The sequence below is a fragment of the Leptopilina boulardi genome, unplaced genomic scaffold (assembly GCF_019393585.1).
Source record: "Leptopilina boulardi isolate dan_hultmark-lab unplaced genomic scaffold, ZJU_Lbou_2.1 LbouV2_51, whole genome shotgun sequence".
Lineage (NCBI taxonomy): Eukaryota > Metazoa > Arthropoda > Insecta > Hymenoptera > Figitidae > Leptopilina > Leptopilina boulardi.
In genome coordinates, this window is record NW_026137996.1 from 2564655 (window position 1) to 2584561 (window position 19907).

The following is a 19907-nucleotide window of genomic DNA, read 5'->3' on the forward strand; positions in this document are numbered from 1 at the left end:
TAAGCCACGTGATGCGTTCTACAGTATATACATATCCTGCCGCAACGTTCTGTATTGATCGAACAAACATCAGCTGTACACGCTCAGTACAAATGGATATATAGAACTCTTGGTAGAATTCTTAACCCCCTGACCGTCTGACTAATACTGGCTTCATCCACTACATTGTCGCGTTAACTGGACTATATATATATATATATATATAAATACATGCCTCTTTACTACTGCTCCCGTAACACTGACACTGTCATCGATCACTAATAATAAGAATTCAAGAACGTGCGCACCAAGTTAGAAATATATAATAACTAACATTAGCATCGAAATAGTATACAATAATAATTAGACATAATAACTCGCGTAAAGGAAATTTTCAACCAATTTTATCCCTATGAAAATTAATCAATAATAAATTTTTTATAATTTCACAGAAAATTAAAAGGCATTAAAATAAGTTGCAACGCTTATTATTTTGCAATTTTGCTTATTTTAATACATTTTGGTATTAAAATAAGCAAAATTGGATTAAAATAATAGCATATTTTAATGTCATTTTAATTTTTTGTGTTTTCATTTTTTTTTTGCATTAATCATATTTTAATATAGTTATTTATTAACGAGGACATAGTGTATATAACCAATTGTAAATGATTTATTATTAATAATTTATTATTTATTAAATGATTTATTATCTACATTGAAAAAAATTTATTTCAACCAAAATAATCAATTATCATTATAAAATAAAATATTTACTTGAGACAAATAATTTTTAATAAATAAATTGTATTTGAACCAAAAATTTCTATATATTTGAAACAAATACCATCTCAAAGAACAATTATTATTTAATACGAGGCAAATAATTTTTATTTGCCTTAAATAAATTATATTTAGAACCAAATTATTTTTGTATTTGAAACAAATACCTTTTACTAAACTCAAATAATAATTATTTAAGAGAGAAAAATATTTATTTGGATTATTTTTCAGTCTATTGAGAATAATTTTAATATTATAAAAATTCTATTTGTTTTTTTTTCAACTTATGTAATTTTATATAATATTAATTTAAAAATAAATTTTAATTTAATAATTGGACATAGATATATCTTAGTAAAAAAAAAAACTGTCACTAGATTATTAATCAGTGTATATTGATTAATGTATACATTATTCCTTTATTAAATAAAATTATAATTAAAAGCATATTAATAATTTTTAACTATTATGTGGTGTAAAACTGTTTTTTTTCTACTATTATTGAAATATTAACAAATAAAAAAGTATTGTCTGACTAAATTCTTATTTTAGTACTGATATTGAAATATTAACTATATTTTCTGACTAAAATTATCATCTACTACTGATTTTAATACTATTTTAATACTACTACTACTGATATTAATGTATTAATAGATGGAAATTTATTGTCTGACTAAAATTGACTTGTACTACTGAAACATATTTTTTTAAAGGCCTTATTACATTATGGCTGGCTAAAACTGTCTTTTACCACTGAAATATATTTTTTAAAGGACTTATTACATTCTGTCTGACTAAAACTGTCTTTTACCACTAGAACGAAAATTTAGTGATTACTATTAACCAAAAAAAACTTACAGGAAACTTTTATAGTAATTACATAATTGTCTGATTAAAAACTGTCTTTCACTACTTACATATTAGTTTACATAGTTAAAATAAAATTTTACTTTTTAAATATTTTTCAAACAAAAACCTTCTTTTTTAACCGATCTATAAACATTCGTAGAAAATTATAGTAGTCTGACTAAAATTATTTTTTACTACTGATTTCAGAATAAATTGACCCTCTAAACCGTAGTTGTCTGACTGAAATTGACTCATACTACTAGTACTTGTTAATAAAGAAATGTATAGTATTTTGGCTGACTAAAAACGTATTATTCTACTTATATAAAAATTTTAATACTTTAAAAACTTCCTGTCTGACTATAACTGACCCTTACTACTGGTAAACATCCAAGCTAAATGTTTTGCCTATCTAATGTTGTCTGTTACTAATTATATAAAAAATTGAAAATTTATGGTCTGACTAAAAACGATCTTTTACTACTTATTAATACTTTTTTTAAAATCAATACACTGATTAATAAATAGGTTTTTTTTTTTTTTTTTTTTTTGACTTTATGTGGAAAAAAATGGAAACCTTTGGAAATAAAATTTTCTAATAAAATAAATCATCGATTAAATTTATAAACTAATTTTAGAAAAAATTTTTAAAAAAATGATTATAAAACAAAAGAAACTTGACCGTACTTATTGAATAAATTTATATACGCAGTCAAGTCTGTATTAATCACATTCACTCGTTATTTGCGCCCACACGTGCCGACTGCAGATCTCAGGAAACGGTGAAAACAGAACACGCGAGGGTTAGGGACAAGGTTCAGTGTCAGCAATATTATTCGCTTCTTTCTTTTTTTAAAGTCAAATGAAAATAAATACGAAAACTTCTTCTCTCTATTTTACTTTATATAGAAAATTTTTTTTTTCTTTTATTTTCTTATATACAATTTTTATTTTATTATTTAAAAAATTTTTTTTATTTTACTTTTTTATTTTACTCTTTTTTAAAATTCTTATTTTACTTTTTGTAAAAAATTTTTTATTTTACTCAATATAAATTTTTTTATTTTCATTTTCAAAAAAAAAAAAAATTCTTTTTATTCAATAAAATTTAAAAAAAAAAATTCACAACATTGTTTTATGACTCTCTTTTTTTTCAAACATGTCAGTGTCATATTTGAAGTGATGCGCGAAAAACTTTTTTAAAATGGTTAAATAACTGTGAGAGGAATTTTTATACTTATTTTATAACGATAAAATACTTTGGACAAGGAGAAAAATGAAACCTCTGGTACTCTGAAAGTTTGTTGTTTTTTTTTTTTTTTTTGTTATAGCGAGTCATTGAACGTCGATTTTTGCAGTATGATTTTCAGTGACAAAAGAAAATTCTCCCTTTTTCCCCATAGTAGATTTCTCACTTTTGCTTGCGTTTCTCCTGTGTATATATATATGTATGCCTTTATATGCTCAGACGCTTCAGTGCAACTTTATGACGATAATAATAATAATGCATCCCTGTTTATTATTCATAATATTCAAAAGACAAACACACGAACCTCATTACATTTAATTTTTTGTCTCCTTTTTAACAAAAAAAAAAAAATTAATGAAATAATAATAAACGTTATTTCTAAATTTAATTTTATTAATTCTTTATATCAATTTGTAGACAAAAAAAAATGTGAAATCTTTTTATAAAATTTTTATTACATTATTCAAAAGATAAGTTTTTTTTTTTTATATCAAACAATGAATTTATTTTATCGTGTCACCTCACAATAAAAACATTTTTTAATGTTCTCACTTAAAGATGAAGAAAAATCGTTAAAAAATATTGTTTTAAATGAAGATAAAAAAAAACTTTTCTTTTGTAATTTAGTGATGGAAAAAATAGAATAAGAAGAAGAAAAAAAAGATTGAAAAAAAAAATTTCTTGTACTAAAAATGAGAGTGTGTATGTTGTTTCTGATAACATTTTCTATGGAAAAAGATCCTTTCTGACTAAATGACACTCAACTGAATGGAAGGCGAGCTTTACAAAACTTCCTCAAAAGGACTTGCTTTGGTTTTGTGGAGATGGAATCTTTTTCAATATGGCTTTGGGTTTTTTTTTTTTTTTTTCTATCGGAACTTTTGTATTTCTTTTTTTTCGACCTTTTAACATCGATATTTGAGCGGAAAATAAATAATTAGTTTAATTGAAAAAAGAATCACAATTATTGTGCTAATTTATTTCATTGATTAAAGAAATTTTGTTACGGGCTTTTAAAACATCTCGTACCATTTATATTTAGAAGTAAATAAATAAATAGAAAATGAAATTCTTTATTGAAAATTAATTTACAAATTTAAATATTGTTTAATAAAAAAATAGTAAAAAAAAGTAAAGAATAGTAAAGAATAGTAAAGAATAGTAAAGAATAGTAAAAAATAGTAAAAAATAGTAAAAAATATTAAAAAACTAGTTAAGAAATATTAAAGAAATTATAAATATAAATCGAGAACGTAGCCTGTTTATATTTGAGCGAAATAAGTATCCCGCTTGTGAGAGAGAAAGTATCGCCACCTATAAGCAATCGCCGGAAGCTCAGTATGATGCGCAGATACCTCTGCGCACATGGCGCTAATTTTTGAAAATAGTTCTATGCGCCTATTTTATTTATCTTCGTCACTACAACAATAATTTTTTTTTTTGAATCCTCAAATACAAATGACGTTTTCCAACTCAATGTTTCCTCTGAGTTGAATTTCAAGTGACCTAATCTGCTATTGATAGTATCGATACCATGGCCAAAGTAAATGTCGAGGTTCCATGAAACGTGTTCTCCATTTCGAATGTATTTTCTTCTTTTTCGTCTTTTATATTCGAGTAAAAGTTTAGCATCCTTCATATATATATATATATATATATATATATATATAAAGAACGGAAGCAAACGGAGAATTTCCATTTTCTATTTTCAATTTTTTTTGTCCTCTTTCAGAATGACCCTTTTTTTTGAAAATACAATTGTTATTGACATGACAAAGAACTCGTTAAATTTTACCCTGTCGTCGGTTTGTTTAGAGCCTCTGGGCATGCAAATTTTATATAGCGCAGATGCTCGCTTTTTTTTTAACTGGTTCTTTAGTTGTCTATATAAAGCGAAGCGCACAGAGCATAAAAATGCACCCGGTTTACATTGCAATTATATTTCAAGCATTATGTGTCATTTCCTGCAAATGGACTAGCCCCAGTCTCCTTTGAGACCGCAGTTAAGAGCATTTTTATTATATACGCTATATATACAATAAAAAGAAAGAATAAGAAATGCTTTTTTTTACATCACTGCGACAAAACTCACTTGTGAAATATATATTTTTATATACATTATGCCTCTGATTTTAAAACTTGTTATCTTTTCCACATTGACGTCACACGCTTCTTTTTATGAATATTTTTAGAAAACTTTTATGTAGAAAAATGTTTCACTGTATTATAAAATATGTAACTGGAAAAAAAAAAGAATTTTACAAAATTTTGTCTTTTATTTATATTTCTAAATAGAAATAAAATCAAGTTATTTTCAGAAAAAAAAATTTTTTTATAGTGGAATGTTATTTGGATCAGTTTGGATTTTTTATAATTTGGGGAAATATTTAAAATTCATGGTTAAAATTATCGTACGTATAAAAGTCAAGTTGTTAATTTACAAATTGTTATGATAAAAATAAAATAGAATGTATTGTACCTGCCAAAAAAAATAAATAAATATGAATAAAGAGGGAAATAAAAGTTAACTTAGTACCAGGCCATCAATTTTATGCTATTTTTTTCAAAGCCAAAAACTATATATATATATAATACCAGAAGAGCCAATTTAAAGAGGAAAAAGAAATGCTCTTTACTCAGAATGTGAAAGCAACGATTGGGAGGGCCATTGATTCTTGTTCACTGTCGCACATGTTCATTCGATCGGTGGCATGGAAATATTATGACCGCCGAGTTAAATGAGATTGCGTTCGTTCGCAAATTGTGTGCCAACCATTTTACATTTTTTCACATTAAATTATATATACTTTTAAACATAATTCGTTTCACATATAAATGAAAAAAGAGACTCATTATAAATATTTATGAAAAAAACAAAAAATGATGAAAAAATTTTTATTCTAAATTACAATACATATATATTGATAAAAAAAATTAAATATTTTAAATATTTTCTAAAATATTTAAATTCAAAAAATTTCATAATAATAATATTTTAATTCATATTATTTATATTAACAATTAATATTTTAATTTTGAAATTTAAATTTTTTTTAACATTTCATTAAAAATTATAACATGTAATTAAAAATGGAGAATTTTTTGTGCTGATAAATGTTTTGAGAATTGTTTTTGCGCATATATATTATTTAAATTGAAAATAACATTTTGAATTGAAAATATTAAATTTGCAAACTTGCCTTAATGCGGAAAATGTGACTGTTCTCAAGAAACGAGACAGGTTGCTGCTGTTCGTTGTGTTGTTTCCTTTAATTTTCACCTCCTTTCATTTTAAGCCTCATCAGTGCTGTTTAACCTTTCCTTTTGTTTAGTAACAATGCATGTCAACCAATCATAATTCACTTCCCTTTCCCCACGATTGTATATTATTGATCTGTAAACAGAAAATATAATAATCTTATTATTCATTGTTCACAATTTTCTTCTTTTGTCTCTACTATATATTAATAAACAAAAATTGATTTGTCTGACTGTTTTACTGTTATCTCAAAAATTAATTGATTAAAAATTTTTTCTCTTACTAAAATTGGTATTTTACTACTAAGTCGACTTTGATTGAATTTTATCGATTTTGTTTGACTGAACATGTATTTTACTACTGAAAAACAGAATTTTAATATCTGGTAAACTACCACAAAAAAAACTAATTTGTCTGACTAAACAGGTATTGTACTACTTATAACAAAATGTGAAAAAATAGAAAATTATTGTCTGACTAAAATTTTATTTTACTACTGAATGTATCATTGCATAAATTTAAAATATTTTGTCTGACTAAAGTGACCTGTTACTACTTAAAAACAAAATTTTAATAACTAAAACTCACAGAAAAAAAACTGTTTGGCTGACTAGAAATTGCTACACTAGTTACGGTAAAATTTTAGAAAAAATAGAAACGTTTTGTCTGGCTAAAACTGTCTTTTACTACTGTTACACTTTATACTATTTTGTCTGACTAAAGTCGTCTTTTACTACTGAAATCAAATTATAAATAAATAAATATATAAATGTGAAAAAATAGAAAATTATTGTCTGACTAAAACTTTATTTTACTACTGAATGTATCATTGTATAAATTTCAAATATTTTGTCTGACTAAAATCGTCTTTTACTACTTAAAAACAACATTTTAATAACTGTAAAACTCACAGAAAAAAAACTGTTTGGCTGACTAGAAATTGTTACACTAGTTACGGTAAAATTTAAAAAAAATAGAAACGTTTTGTCTGGCTAAAACTGTCTTTTACTACTGTTACACTTTATACTATTTTGTCTGACTAAAGTCGTCTTTTACTACTGCAATAAAATTATAAATAAATATATAAATGTGAAAAAATAGAAAATTATTGTCTGACTAAAACTTTCTTTTACTACTGAATGTATCATTGCATAAATTAAAAATATTTTGTCTGACTAAAATCGTCTTTTACTACTGCAATAAAATTATAAATTTTTTCTTATTTTTCACTAACAAAAATCAATTTTTTTCTATTAAAATATTTGCCCGACTAAAAAAAAAAAAATTGGCTTACACTATTAATTAGTCAATTTTCTATTTTTAACAAAAATAATGTCCAACTAGAACTGTTCTTTTCTATTCACATTGATAGAAAAAATTATTGTCTGACTATAATTCACTATTTACTACTTTAATTTCAAAATAAGACATCGTTAAATATTAATTGTAAATAGAATTATTTATATATAATTAATATATTGTATAATTATAATTTTATAATTTTTATATCAAAATTATTATTATTATTATTATTTTCAAATTTTGTGTATTTTCATTTCGGCTAGTTTATGTACGGGAATTCCATCGGGAATATAACAACGAGATTATGACGTCAACTTTAGCAAGCTCCAGGGCTAATTCATCTTCACAAAGAGAGAGTACACCTGGTACTTGAAAGCTCGAACAGAATATTATGCCCCCCTCCCCACCTTGTCTTTATTATCTCATCTGTTAAATACCTTTTTTTTAAACTTGCTATTAATTACTTAAAGTTACAAATACTCATAATAATAATAATAACAACAATTTTTATATTTTTATCAACAATAGTATAAAAAAAAATTTTTAATATAATTATTCTAAATATTATATTAGTTACTATTATTATTATTATTATTATTATTATTATTATTATTTAGTAGTAAATTATTATTAGTAGTAAATGACAATTTTAGTCAGACGAAATGCTTATTATTATTTTTTTTTTATTATTCACATTAAAATTAGAATATTAAGGGGGGAACACCAGTTGTAACTTTCGAAAAATCAATTTTTTTTTTTGTGCATTTTCTTAAAGTATACATATTTAGAAATGTGTCTGTAAATTTCAAAGTTGATCCGGTGAAAAATAAATGAGATATACAGAACACTGCATCGGCGCGTCCCGTGGCTTCATACAAGGTGGCCAGCCATAACTGACCCTAACGACAGATGGCCTTTTCCTATGATTTAGAAACGGCAACCACTGCGGAAGAGTTATTATATGGTCCAGGAATCGATGACTCTTTGTAAATTGGAAACAAAATTTCTTCTGAACAAAAAAAAGTAAGTTGAAACTTTGAATGCGTTTTTCTCAAAATGACATTTTCCAAGTCGGTGACCACGATTACTCGAATACCATTAAACCGATTTATTTAAAATTTAGTGTGCTTCATTTACACATATAAGTCTAGTTCGTGATCGAAGGATTTTTTTTTTTATGCAAAACTTTTTTTTATATAGCTGAAAATCGACCGTATTTTTTTAACGAAAATCATACTTTTGACTTTGACAGGTCGCCATTTTGTCAAATTTTTTTTTTTTTTTAAATCCTTCGATCACGAACTAGATAATCTTATAATAAATGTAAATCAATTTCATTTTTGTATTTCAGACGAAGTATACTTGCAGAATGCTGGTCACCGCAATTCGCCTTTTTTCTTAAGACGCCACTTCAATGGCTCATATCTCCAAAAGTTTTTGTTAAAAAAATTTTTTTTTTCTTTTAAATTACAGCTTTTTACATGTACTTTTAACTAATAAATAGTATTCTTTAAAAAGATTCATTGTTCTTTTGGAAAATATTCTTGAAAAAAGCATTATTTTTTGAGTTACAACTGGTGTTCCCCCCTTAAGAGAGAGAGAGAGAGAAAGACAAAAAAGAAAATAGAAAACGCAAATCCCACAGGACATCAAGGAGGATTTCTCTCTCTCTCTCTCTCTCTCTCTCTCTCTCGTTGCATGTTGTGTGTATAATGTAACTTTGCGTGTTTATAAATTGACAGGATATTTATAATGAACAGGGTAAAGTCATTGTGTACAGGAAGATTTGCTTTTCAAGTCTCGTGAATAAACGTTGGTAATGTAAAGGTGATGAGGGGATAAAGAGGGGGGGGGGTTTGAAGGGGGATTTCACAATATTCAGCCTTGGCCTCTTGGCCCGATTCATGCATGCCTGAACATGTTACATTTACAAGTTTAAAGGCATGTCTAAAGAAGGAAGCTACAAGAGGTCCTTCATTCAGGATCATGGTATATATAAACACACACATCCAAATACAGCACGACTTTCTATTTTCTACACCTTTCTTTTGTAGTACATACAAAAATTCGATCTAACCCAACTTCCATTAACTTACATTTTTCTCCTTCATACGATTTTTCTCTAAAAGTGTAAGAAATTCGTTTACTTCCGGTTCCCTACTTTATAGAGCGAAAAAAAAAAAATTCCCAAACAAAAGAAATTGAAAAATATGTTGTGAATATGATTTTTTTTAAAACAAAAATTGTATATTAAAAATTACAAAATGTACTTTTTAAAAAATATATTTTTTTCTATACTTTTAAAAGTTAATAAATATTTTAAGTATTGTGGGAAAATTTATTATCCAACACACATATTATATATACGAAGGAAAATTGGTAAAAACTTTGTATTATAAATTTCATTGACATTCAAGAACACTTTTGAACAAAGTTTTATTATAAAGACTTTGTTTCGTCTTTTTTATTTGTTTATATATTTTCGATAAAATTTCTTTTGCAATTTTGTGTATTACTGCATTTTTATTATAAACAGCATTAATTTTCGAAAAAAGTTTTTTTCTATCCATATAATATGAGCGCATAAATGATTTTTAAAAAAATAAATTATAACAAAAATACCATCAATTTTTTACCCGCCAAGACAAATCCTCTTTGATTTGTTGTTGTTTTTTTTCAGTTTTGTTCCACGACCTTGTGTTGTGAATATAATCGGATTATTTGAATTCCCCGCTCTTCTTCATGTCATGTGTCTAGATTTCTTTTTTCACTCTATATCTCCCTCTTCTTTTTTTTCAAAGCATCAAAGAGATTATTGGCTTTACGCGTGTTTTCACTAATTGGATTGTGTTAAAGAGCCATTCGAAGCTTGAGTGAGATCGATATGGCAAATAAAAATTTACAACACACACACACCCCCCTTCTTTTTTCTCCCCCTACGAAAAAATGATAAATAAAACATGAGCAATCGTCCAAAAAGTTTTCAAAATGCAGTTATTGATTATTTTTTTTTGGCAATGCAAGAACTAAAAAAAAACATCTCTTGTTTTATGCCAATTTAATTTTAGGTCAAACTATTTTTCGAATCTGTAATTATTTTTCTCTTTTGTTAATAGAATAAAAAAAATCCTCTTGAATTTGGTGAGAAATTAATTCTTTTTGTAATTTGAAATTACTATTCCACTTTCAAATCTGCTAAAAATATTTTGATAGCATAATATTTCGAGGAAATATTCTCCTTGGGGGGTATAATGATGCTTAAGTGTACTCAAAAGAGCTAAGGCCTTGTTGAATACTAAAAAGCCAAGAAGCACATCGTATGAGAGAAAGTCACTAAAGGCCACTGACCCTCTCATCACCTCGTAAACAAAAAAAAAAAAAAAAAAACTTGAAGCCTCCAATTAGAATGTTTTAGAAAATCTTTGAGAAAAAAAAAGAAAGATTCTTCTACACCGTTATAGAAAGTAAGAGAAAAGAAAAAAAAATAAAGAGAGAAGAAAAGAATAGAACTAATGAAATTGTCAATGGTAACGAGAGGCGAAAGCTCGAAACGCAAGTGAACTAACGTGACAATTAGCTGACAAGACTCTCATCCAATTTGCCTGGTACTCTCTTTTTTTTCGAAAAAAAATCTACATTTTCTCCCCTCTCTCTCTCTCTTTTATTTTTATTGCAATTGAAAATACCCTTTTTAACCCATTCTCTCCATTACTAACCTTTTTTTTTCTACGCGAAGAGGATTTTTATTTTTTCCACTTTTGTTTACTTTTCCACTCGATTTAATCCAAATTAAATATACGAAAATTCCATTTAAAAATAATTTGAATTAAATTTGTTTTTTTTTTTTACTATAATGATGTAGGAAAATCAATACAAGAATTCGGAATTATTTTCGTCTGACTGAAAATGTTTTCTACTTTCTGATATATTTCGATTCGTTTGACTAAAACTATATTTTACTACTGATAATTATCACTAACTAGTCTGTTTGTAAGTAATTTTTACTATTCATGGTTTACAGTAAAAAAAAAATATGGTCCAACTAATACTGTCTTTTACTACTTAAAATAAAAGATTAAAAATTAAATAGAGATAGTCTGACTAAAACAAACTTTAACTACTTTATTTAATAATAAAATGAAAATTATTATAATTTAATACGATTCGTCTGACTGAAAATGCCTTCTACTACTGAAAAATACTCTTAAAGGATTCGGTTCGTCTGACTAAAATTAAGTTTTACTACTTATTAGAACATTTTTTAAAAATTAGAAAGTATTCTGACTAAAACTTGACTTACTATTAATAACAAAATAATAATAATAGTAATATGATATTAATAATAATAATAATAATAATAGTAATAATAATAATAATAATAATAATAATAATAATAATAATAATAATAATAATAATAATAATAATAATAATAATAATAATAATAATAATAATAATAATAATAATAATAATAGTAAAAATAAAAATAGAAATAAAAATATGCATTTTGTCTGACTAGAATTGTCATTTACTACTAATAATACTAAATTTTCAATAATTACAATACCGTCTGACTGTAAATGTCTTTTGCTATGCATTAAATATAAGGAATATAATTACAAGGATATAAATATAATTTTCTGTTTTGTTTACATAATATCCTTTTTTTTATTACTAATAAAAAAAAAAATATTAACAATTCGTGGAAAATAAAACAATTTTTTTTCAATCACATTTTAAGAGTATTTAAGCGGAAAAATTGTAATTTGATTTTAACCGAAAAATATATCTATTTCAAAGAGGAAAAAAAAAGAAAAAAGGAAATGTTACAGGAAAACTCGAAGAGAGAATTTTTAAATAGACATGCATGAAAAGAAGGTCATGGCACTGACAGGTAGAAATCGACCGTCATTTATCGATCGACATGGCTATTTTTGTTTGGGCCAGTTTACATAAGAGTAAGAATAATAAGTCTGCTATTTGCAAATAGTGTCCGATTTTTCTTTTTTTTTATATATTCTTAATTCATTTTTCTCTATAAAAGAGAAAAAACGGTTTATAAATATTTCTAGAATTCTATATATATGTATATAAAATTTAAAGAAAGTGCCGTCTCAGGAAAAAAAGGAAGAAAACAAAAATATATGTGAAGAAACTGCGAAATGTGAAAAAGAGAAAAGCTATTCTTCGAAAATACTTTCAATATAATACACTACGATAATAAATCAATTGAAGTTTAAAGCTGAATGAGAAAAGGAAAAATTGAATCTTTATCTCAAAGTCTTAGGAATATAATTTTTCATTTATTTTTTTTTTTTAACTTTAAAATACTTTAGCCTACCTAGATTTAGTTAATATTTTATATTTTGTATTGTTACTTACGTAACTATTAGAATTTAGGAGTACTTTTGTACGAAAGGGCATGTCCCGTTATGTTCTAAATAAATAAATAAATAAAATAAATAAATTTATTAGTAGGTTATAAATTAAATTTTCTATTATTTCTATTAAAATAAAATAAATAATAAAAAGAAGTATAATTTATATTTTTTTTTTCAATTTTGTTTTCTTAATTTCCATTTATTTTCTAATTTTCTATCTTTTTATTACTTCTTAATTAACTGTTTATTAATTTTTTTAAAGTAATTTTAAAGAGAAAAAAAATGCAAAATTCTATGTAGAAATAAATGACTTCCCACTTTTTCAACTATAATAATATAATAAAAATAAAGGAAACTTCTTTTTCAGAATGATAAATTTTTTTCGATTGTTATCGTATTCAAAGGAGTATTAAAAGACTTTTTCTTTTATTCAAGAATTGCTGACAGCATCAGTCTATATAAATATATTCCCATTTTCTCTTTTACATATATATATATATATATATATATATATACTTTCTTTTATATCCAAAACCTTTTTTCCCAATTCTTTTCTTTTCGTTTTAAATTTTACATGAAATTCCAAAAAAGGAAAATAATTATTTTTTTTTGATGAAATAATTTTTTTCTATAACAATAAAGTTTTTTTTTTCCCAAATGATTTGACACCTTGGCACGGTTTTTATCGTTATAGAGCATGGATTTCGTGAGTACACATAATTTGCATATATGTATGAAGTTGCACACGTAAGTGTACTACACAGAACGTAAAAAAAAAGGTGAAATAAAATTTATATTTAGAAAACTCGATCTTCAAAAGTGTTAAATATATGAAAGAGGTAAAATTTGCGTTAACAAGTACCTTCTCATTGATAAATTAATTATTTCTAATGTAAACAAAAACATTAATTTTTTTTTTTTTACAAAAATTAATTAAGTCTAAAAAATAATTTTCAGTTTTAAATTATTATTTCTTTTAAATTTTACTTTTTTCGTATAGAAAATTTTATTGATTAGTCATAGATCGTAAGGCTAATATATAGTTCAAAGACTTTGTTATTTTATTCAAAGCAATATAACCCTTATACTATGTAACAGAAAGATTAATAAAGAAAAAGAAAAAAAAAGTCTATACGCATATAAATAATTATCGATATTATGCTATTTTTTGATTTAAAGAGATTTATATTAAATCGTTTTATATATACGCAGTGTCGATAATAATCGGCTTCCTCGAACTTGTCATGGCCGATACATCAAGAAAGTCGCGCATTTATTTTTCACCTCGAAACCCACATCGAAACTACAAACGCATCGATCGTCTTTTCTTCGCGCCCATAATCATACTATTTTACTCGTAGCCTTCACCCAGAGAAACTAACCACTCATATATACCCCTCAAGTTATGGGTACAACACGCACACTTTTTTTTTTCTCTTCTATTTAACGATGAGGGGGGGGAAAATTTTTTTTTTTTTTTTTCTAATAAGCAGGTGATTTTATTATTTTCTAATCTTTGTAGAAAAAAATAAAAAATAATGTGGAATTATAATATTAAAAAATTAGCACAAAATTGACAATATAATTTACAGGGAAAATTAGTGGTAAAATCCAAGTTTAATCAGACAAATAAAATGCAAATTTTTCAAAGTTTTTATTATTAATATATTAAGATTAATATTAATTTTTAATATATTTTTTTTAATAATTACTTTTATTCTATCAACAAAATATTTTTGCAAGCTATTAATAGTTTCTATGGAAAATTAATGGAAAAATTCAAATTTAGTCAGACGGAAACTATGGCAATTTTAAATAATTTTTATAATTATAATTAATTATAAGTATAATATTAATTTTTATAATTCTTTTTTTAAAACAATTACATTTTTCTGTCAAGAAAACGTTTTTTGTATCATAACAATATTTTCCATGGAAAATTAGTGGAAAAATCCAAATTTAGTCAGACAGAATCTATGGCAATTTTAAATCATTTTTATAATTATAATTAATTATAAATATAATATTCATATTTATAATTCTTTTTTTAAAATAATTAAACAATTAAAACAATTCTTTCAACAAAACGTTTTTGCATCATAACAATATTTTCCATGGAAAATTAGTGGAAAAATCCAAATTTGGTCAGACAGAATCTATAACAATTTTAAATAGAGTTTTTATAATTAATATTAATTAAGATTAATTACAATTAATATTAATTTTTATAATTTTTTTTTTTAAATAAATGTAAAATTAGTGGAAAAATCCAAGTTTAGTCAGACGGAAACTATGGCAATTTTAAATAATTTTTATAATTATAATTAATTATAAATATATAATATTAATTTTTTTAATTCTTTTTTTAAAACAATTACATTTTTCTTTCAACAAAACGTATTTGCATCATAACAATGTTTTCCATGGAAAATTAGTGGAAAAATCCAAATTTGGTCAGACAGAATCTAAAAACAATTTTAAATATAGTTTTTATAATTAATATTAATTAAGATTAATTATAATTAATATTAATTTTTATAATTTTTTTTTTTTTTTTAAATAAATGTAAAATTAGTGGAAAATATTCAAGTTTGGTCAGACAGAAATTATATGTAAATTTTTTAATAGTTTCTTATAATTTTTTATAATTTTTTTTTTTTTTAAAACCTTTTTGCGCATCGTTTTTTTTTGAGAATAATCGAGCGCGAATTATAATATAAATATTTGAGATAAAAAAAGAAATAAATAAATAGCTTGATATCAAAGTCTGCCTTGTCAATTGAAATCTTGAGAAATCTTGATCTCGTGGCTGATGACTTGAGAAGTTCTCAAACATTTTTCTCAATGACATTGAAGAGAACAGATATATACGAGAGATAAAATTTTTTTTTTTTTTATCTATTTCTTTACACGATATAAAGCAATATTGTATATTGATTGAATGTGTCGCAGACTTTTGTGAATGGATTTTGTTTCTTTTTCAGAATGTTATTTTTCTTTTCTTTTAATTTTCAAATAAAAATGCGAAAATTGCTTCTTAATTTGATATTTGTGAATATAACTATTTTTTTTTTGTTTGCTAATTATTTTCTTCCTTTGAAGAATTATTTTTGAAAAATTCTTTTTTTTTGAGAAATTCTTTCTTTTTTTTTATTTTTGCAATAAAAATTGTGATTCGAAGGTCATCGAGAGAGAGAGAGAGGGGGGGTACACAAAATGGTAATGACCTTCTTAAGATGGATTAAGGGGGAATATAAATTCAAGGGTTTTGTTCCAGTACATTATGACCGTGACATAGTGCAGCTTTCCTGGTGTCTCCTCGTGCCACCCTTAAACTATAGTAAATACACCGACCTGCAGACCGACTTTCCTATAGCCAATATTACGCGGTCACATAAAGAAAACAATGACGTAACGAACGTAAATCTTTCATTTAAGCCTCGTACTGGGATTCAAAAACCCCTTCTTTATGGTATCAATCTCATATACTTCAAAAAAAAAAAAAAAAAAATTGCAAGCAAATAAAATTTATCATTCTTTCATCATCAGTTTATCATTTTCTTTTCACTTTCCTTCTTAAATTATACACTCCAAGGTATTATAATTAAAATCTAAAATTAAAATCTAAATTGAAATAGAAAATAAAAAAAAAAAAAAATTAAAATTAAATTAAAAAGAAAGTAATTAACCACTTGGAAAGATTCCCCGGAAAGTGACCCCTGGAGGTTCTATCAAAATTCCGCCGGAACTTCCAACGTAATTCCGTCGGAATTCCATCGGAATTCCAAAGAATTTCCAATGGGATTTCAACGGAATTCCGATTCATTTTTTTCAAAATTTTTAGAGTCCTAATTCCGTCGGAATCCCATCGGAAATTTTTTTCAACTCCGATGGAATTCCGACGGAATTACCTTGGAAGTTCCGGCGGAATTTTGATAGAACCTCCACGGGGGCACTTTCCAATTGGGTAAAAGAATCAATTTATAAAGTTAAACTGAAAAAACGAATTTTCCTACAGTTGAAAAATGTAATTTTCTGAAAAAAATTTTCTAAATAGAAAATGTTTGATATTTTCTTGAAATTGACAAAGTCTTGTTATGTGAGTGCGGGTTATTTATATATTGGCTAAACTAAAGAATCTTAAATGGAATATTAGCATGGATTCTAAAAAGAGAGAAAGAGAGAAAGCTAGAGAGAGAGAGAGAGAGAGAGAGAGAGAGATCGATGAAGCCGTTCGCTTTGAAAAGCCCAATTTAAAGAAGCCGGATCTCCCCCTTCCCATATAGTAGTTGAGTGGAGTGGTGTATACTATTCAAAAGGAAACCAATATTGGCGGAAAAGTTGTTTAAAAAAAAAAAAGAAAAAAAAAAAACTCTCAGCATCTGATGAAAATGCAAATGCGAATGTTTTAAAACCAAATGGGATTTAATTCTTTATAATTAAAGAAAGCTTCGCTGAGAAATGCAAAAACTTCTTTTTTTTTTCTATCCACATTCAAAGAAATATCTTTCCGATAAGAAACTCATTTCACGAAATAATTAACGAAGAAGTAAGAAAAAATTATATATTTAACAAAAATTAATCGAATAAAATTATTTTAAAAAAATATTTAAATAAAAATTATTTCAATTTATAAATGTTTCTCTAATATTTGAATTAATTGCAATTAAATTATTTTTACATTTTCATTTTTTTATTTTTTTTATTTTGACGATTTAAGTATAATAAAAATAAATGAATAATATATATATAAGAAAGAGGAGAAAAAGAAAAAGTTCTGAAGTGTTAGTTTAATAAAAAAAGTATGTGTATTCTTTCGCTGACAACTATTTTCATTCTGGAACATTCATTCATCTATTATTCAATGGGCATAAAAGTAATATATAAAGTAAATAATTGTTTGGAATATATTTTTTCTTCTCCTTCTTTTTTTTTTAGATACAGTCGTCGATATATTTTACAGAAACTAGAAATGTTCAATGTAACGTTCAATATAAGAATTATTGTCGGTAATATATTTGACAGAAGTAACAGTGGAAAAAACAAACTTTGGTCAGACAAACGCACAAATTTATTACATTCGATTTTATTTCAAATATATATATATATGTGGAAAAATTTACAGTTTTTCTGCCTTTCTTTCAAAATCTAAATAAAAATGTTATCACACATTTTTTGTATTTAGAAAAAAAACATCAAAACTATCTTAAAATACGATTTTTCTACTTAAAAACTTTATTAGAAATTTTGCGAAAAAAAGTACTGGAAATTAAATCTCAGATTAATCAAATACAATAAACACTTTTAATTTCCTCAATTTGAACAGTTAAAATTTGATATCTAAAAAAAATTTAATTACATTCTCTCACAATTAAATATAATGTACTAACGATATAAGAAATTTGCAAAAAAAAAATTTATCAAAAAATATGTTAATCCCTTCTACTGCGTATATACTGAACAACTTTATCGATAATATCAAATTGAATAATCAGTAATGAATTATCTCTCTCTCTCTCTTAATTAAGACAAATTTTTTGATCGATCATGTCAATTACAAGAAACTGCGAATCAAAAAAAAAAAAAATGAATTCATCCCAAAAATTATTGATCTTGATAAAATCAATCAAATATATCAAACGGATGTAAAAATGATCCAAAAACTATCTAATCTGAAAAAATTCATCAATAAGTATAAAAAGATAAGAAACACCTTATCTTTTTTTTTTGTATATTATTTTTCTTTATCTGATGAATCATTTACTGATCAAATTATAAAAAAGGTCAATATATAAAAAGATTGATTTATTCATTTTTTTTATTTATTTATGTATATTTGTTTATTTTATTTATTTATGTATATTTGTTTATTTTATTTATTTATGTTTTTGTTTATTTTATTTATTTATGTTTTTATTTATTTATTTATTCGTTTAATTATTTATTTTAAAAAATATTAATAATAAATTTTTACTTTTTTTCACATAGATAACGAACATGTTTGATATTCTACATTCATTCGCAAATGCACAAACGAGTCAAAAAGGTGAAAAAAAATTGATTAAACTGCATTAACGGTTCAGTGTATTTTTTTTTATTATTTTTTTTTTGCTTTCAAAAACTTGAATAACACATTAGGTTTCTTTACACATCGCTGACGCTTTTTTAAAAAAAAAAAAAACACGCTTTTCATATTATATGTGACCAACAAACAATTTTTAAATGCGCAAAAAACAAATATTGGCTCATCTGTTTTTTTTGACAATAATAACCATCATGATCATTGTAAAACAGTTTCTATTGTTTTTCTTTCTCTCTATTGTGTGATTATTTTTAATATTTGAATTATTTTTTCGCAAATTTTAAAAATAGATGTATACAAAAATGAATATTTATTTAAAATGAAAAATAAATCAATAAAAATAAATAAAAATGAATAAAAATTAAAAAAATAACATTATTAGAGAAAATTAAAAAGGCATTTAAAATAAGCTGCAACGCTTATTATTATAATCCAATTTTGCTTATTTTAATACCAAAATGGATTAAAATAAGATTAAAATATTTTAATACCAAAATGGATTAAAATAAGATTAAAATATTTTAATACCAGAATGGATTAAAATAAGCAAAAATTGGATTAAAATAATAAGCATATTGCAGCTTATTTTAATGCCTTTTAATTTTCTGTGATTTTTAGCAATTAATTTTAATTTACTTTTTTATTATTCGCAAACTTCTAAAGGAAAGCAAATATGAAATTGAGATGAAATTCACAAAAGATAACGATAAGAGAGGAAAAATACAATTTTTCACGTAAGTAAACACTTTTTCTTGTCTCGGTACATTTTTTTTTACTTCCCCAAGTGTGTAGATCTATAAAATACAACACGTATGTTTTAGAAACGGAAGTGGATGTGTTACCAAAATGGAAGTAGTAAATGGGGTCAGTGAGACTTCACACACCCTCTATATTATACGCAACTACAAATTGCTCTCTCTCTCTCTCTCTCTCTCTCTTTTTTTTATAGTTTTTTCTCTGTCTCGACCATTCTATTTTAAACTCATCTTACATTTGCTCTCTCTCTCTCTCTCTCTTTTCTAC

At 24.6% G+C, this 19907-nt stretch overlaps 1 protein-coding gene across 19 annotated transcripts in view; it reads right to left on the reverse strand.

Moving 5' to 3' along the window:
• Positions 1 to 19907, reverse strand: part of LOC127289764 (glutamate-gated chloride channel) — a 100880-nt gene that overhangs the window by 48686 nt on the left and 32287 nt on the right. For all 19 annotated transcript variants that reach the window (XM_051317923.1, XM_051317922.1, XM_051317920.1 and 16 more), the window contains one exon: positions 6064 to 6257. The gene's annotated coding sequence lies outside the window, so the exon portion shown is untranslated. The remainder of the gene's footprint in view (positions 1 to 6063; positions 6258 to 19907) is intronic.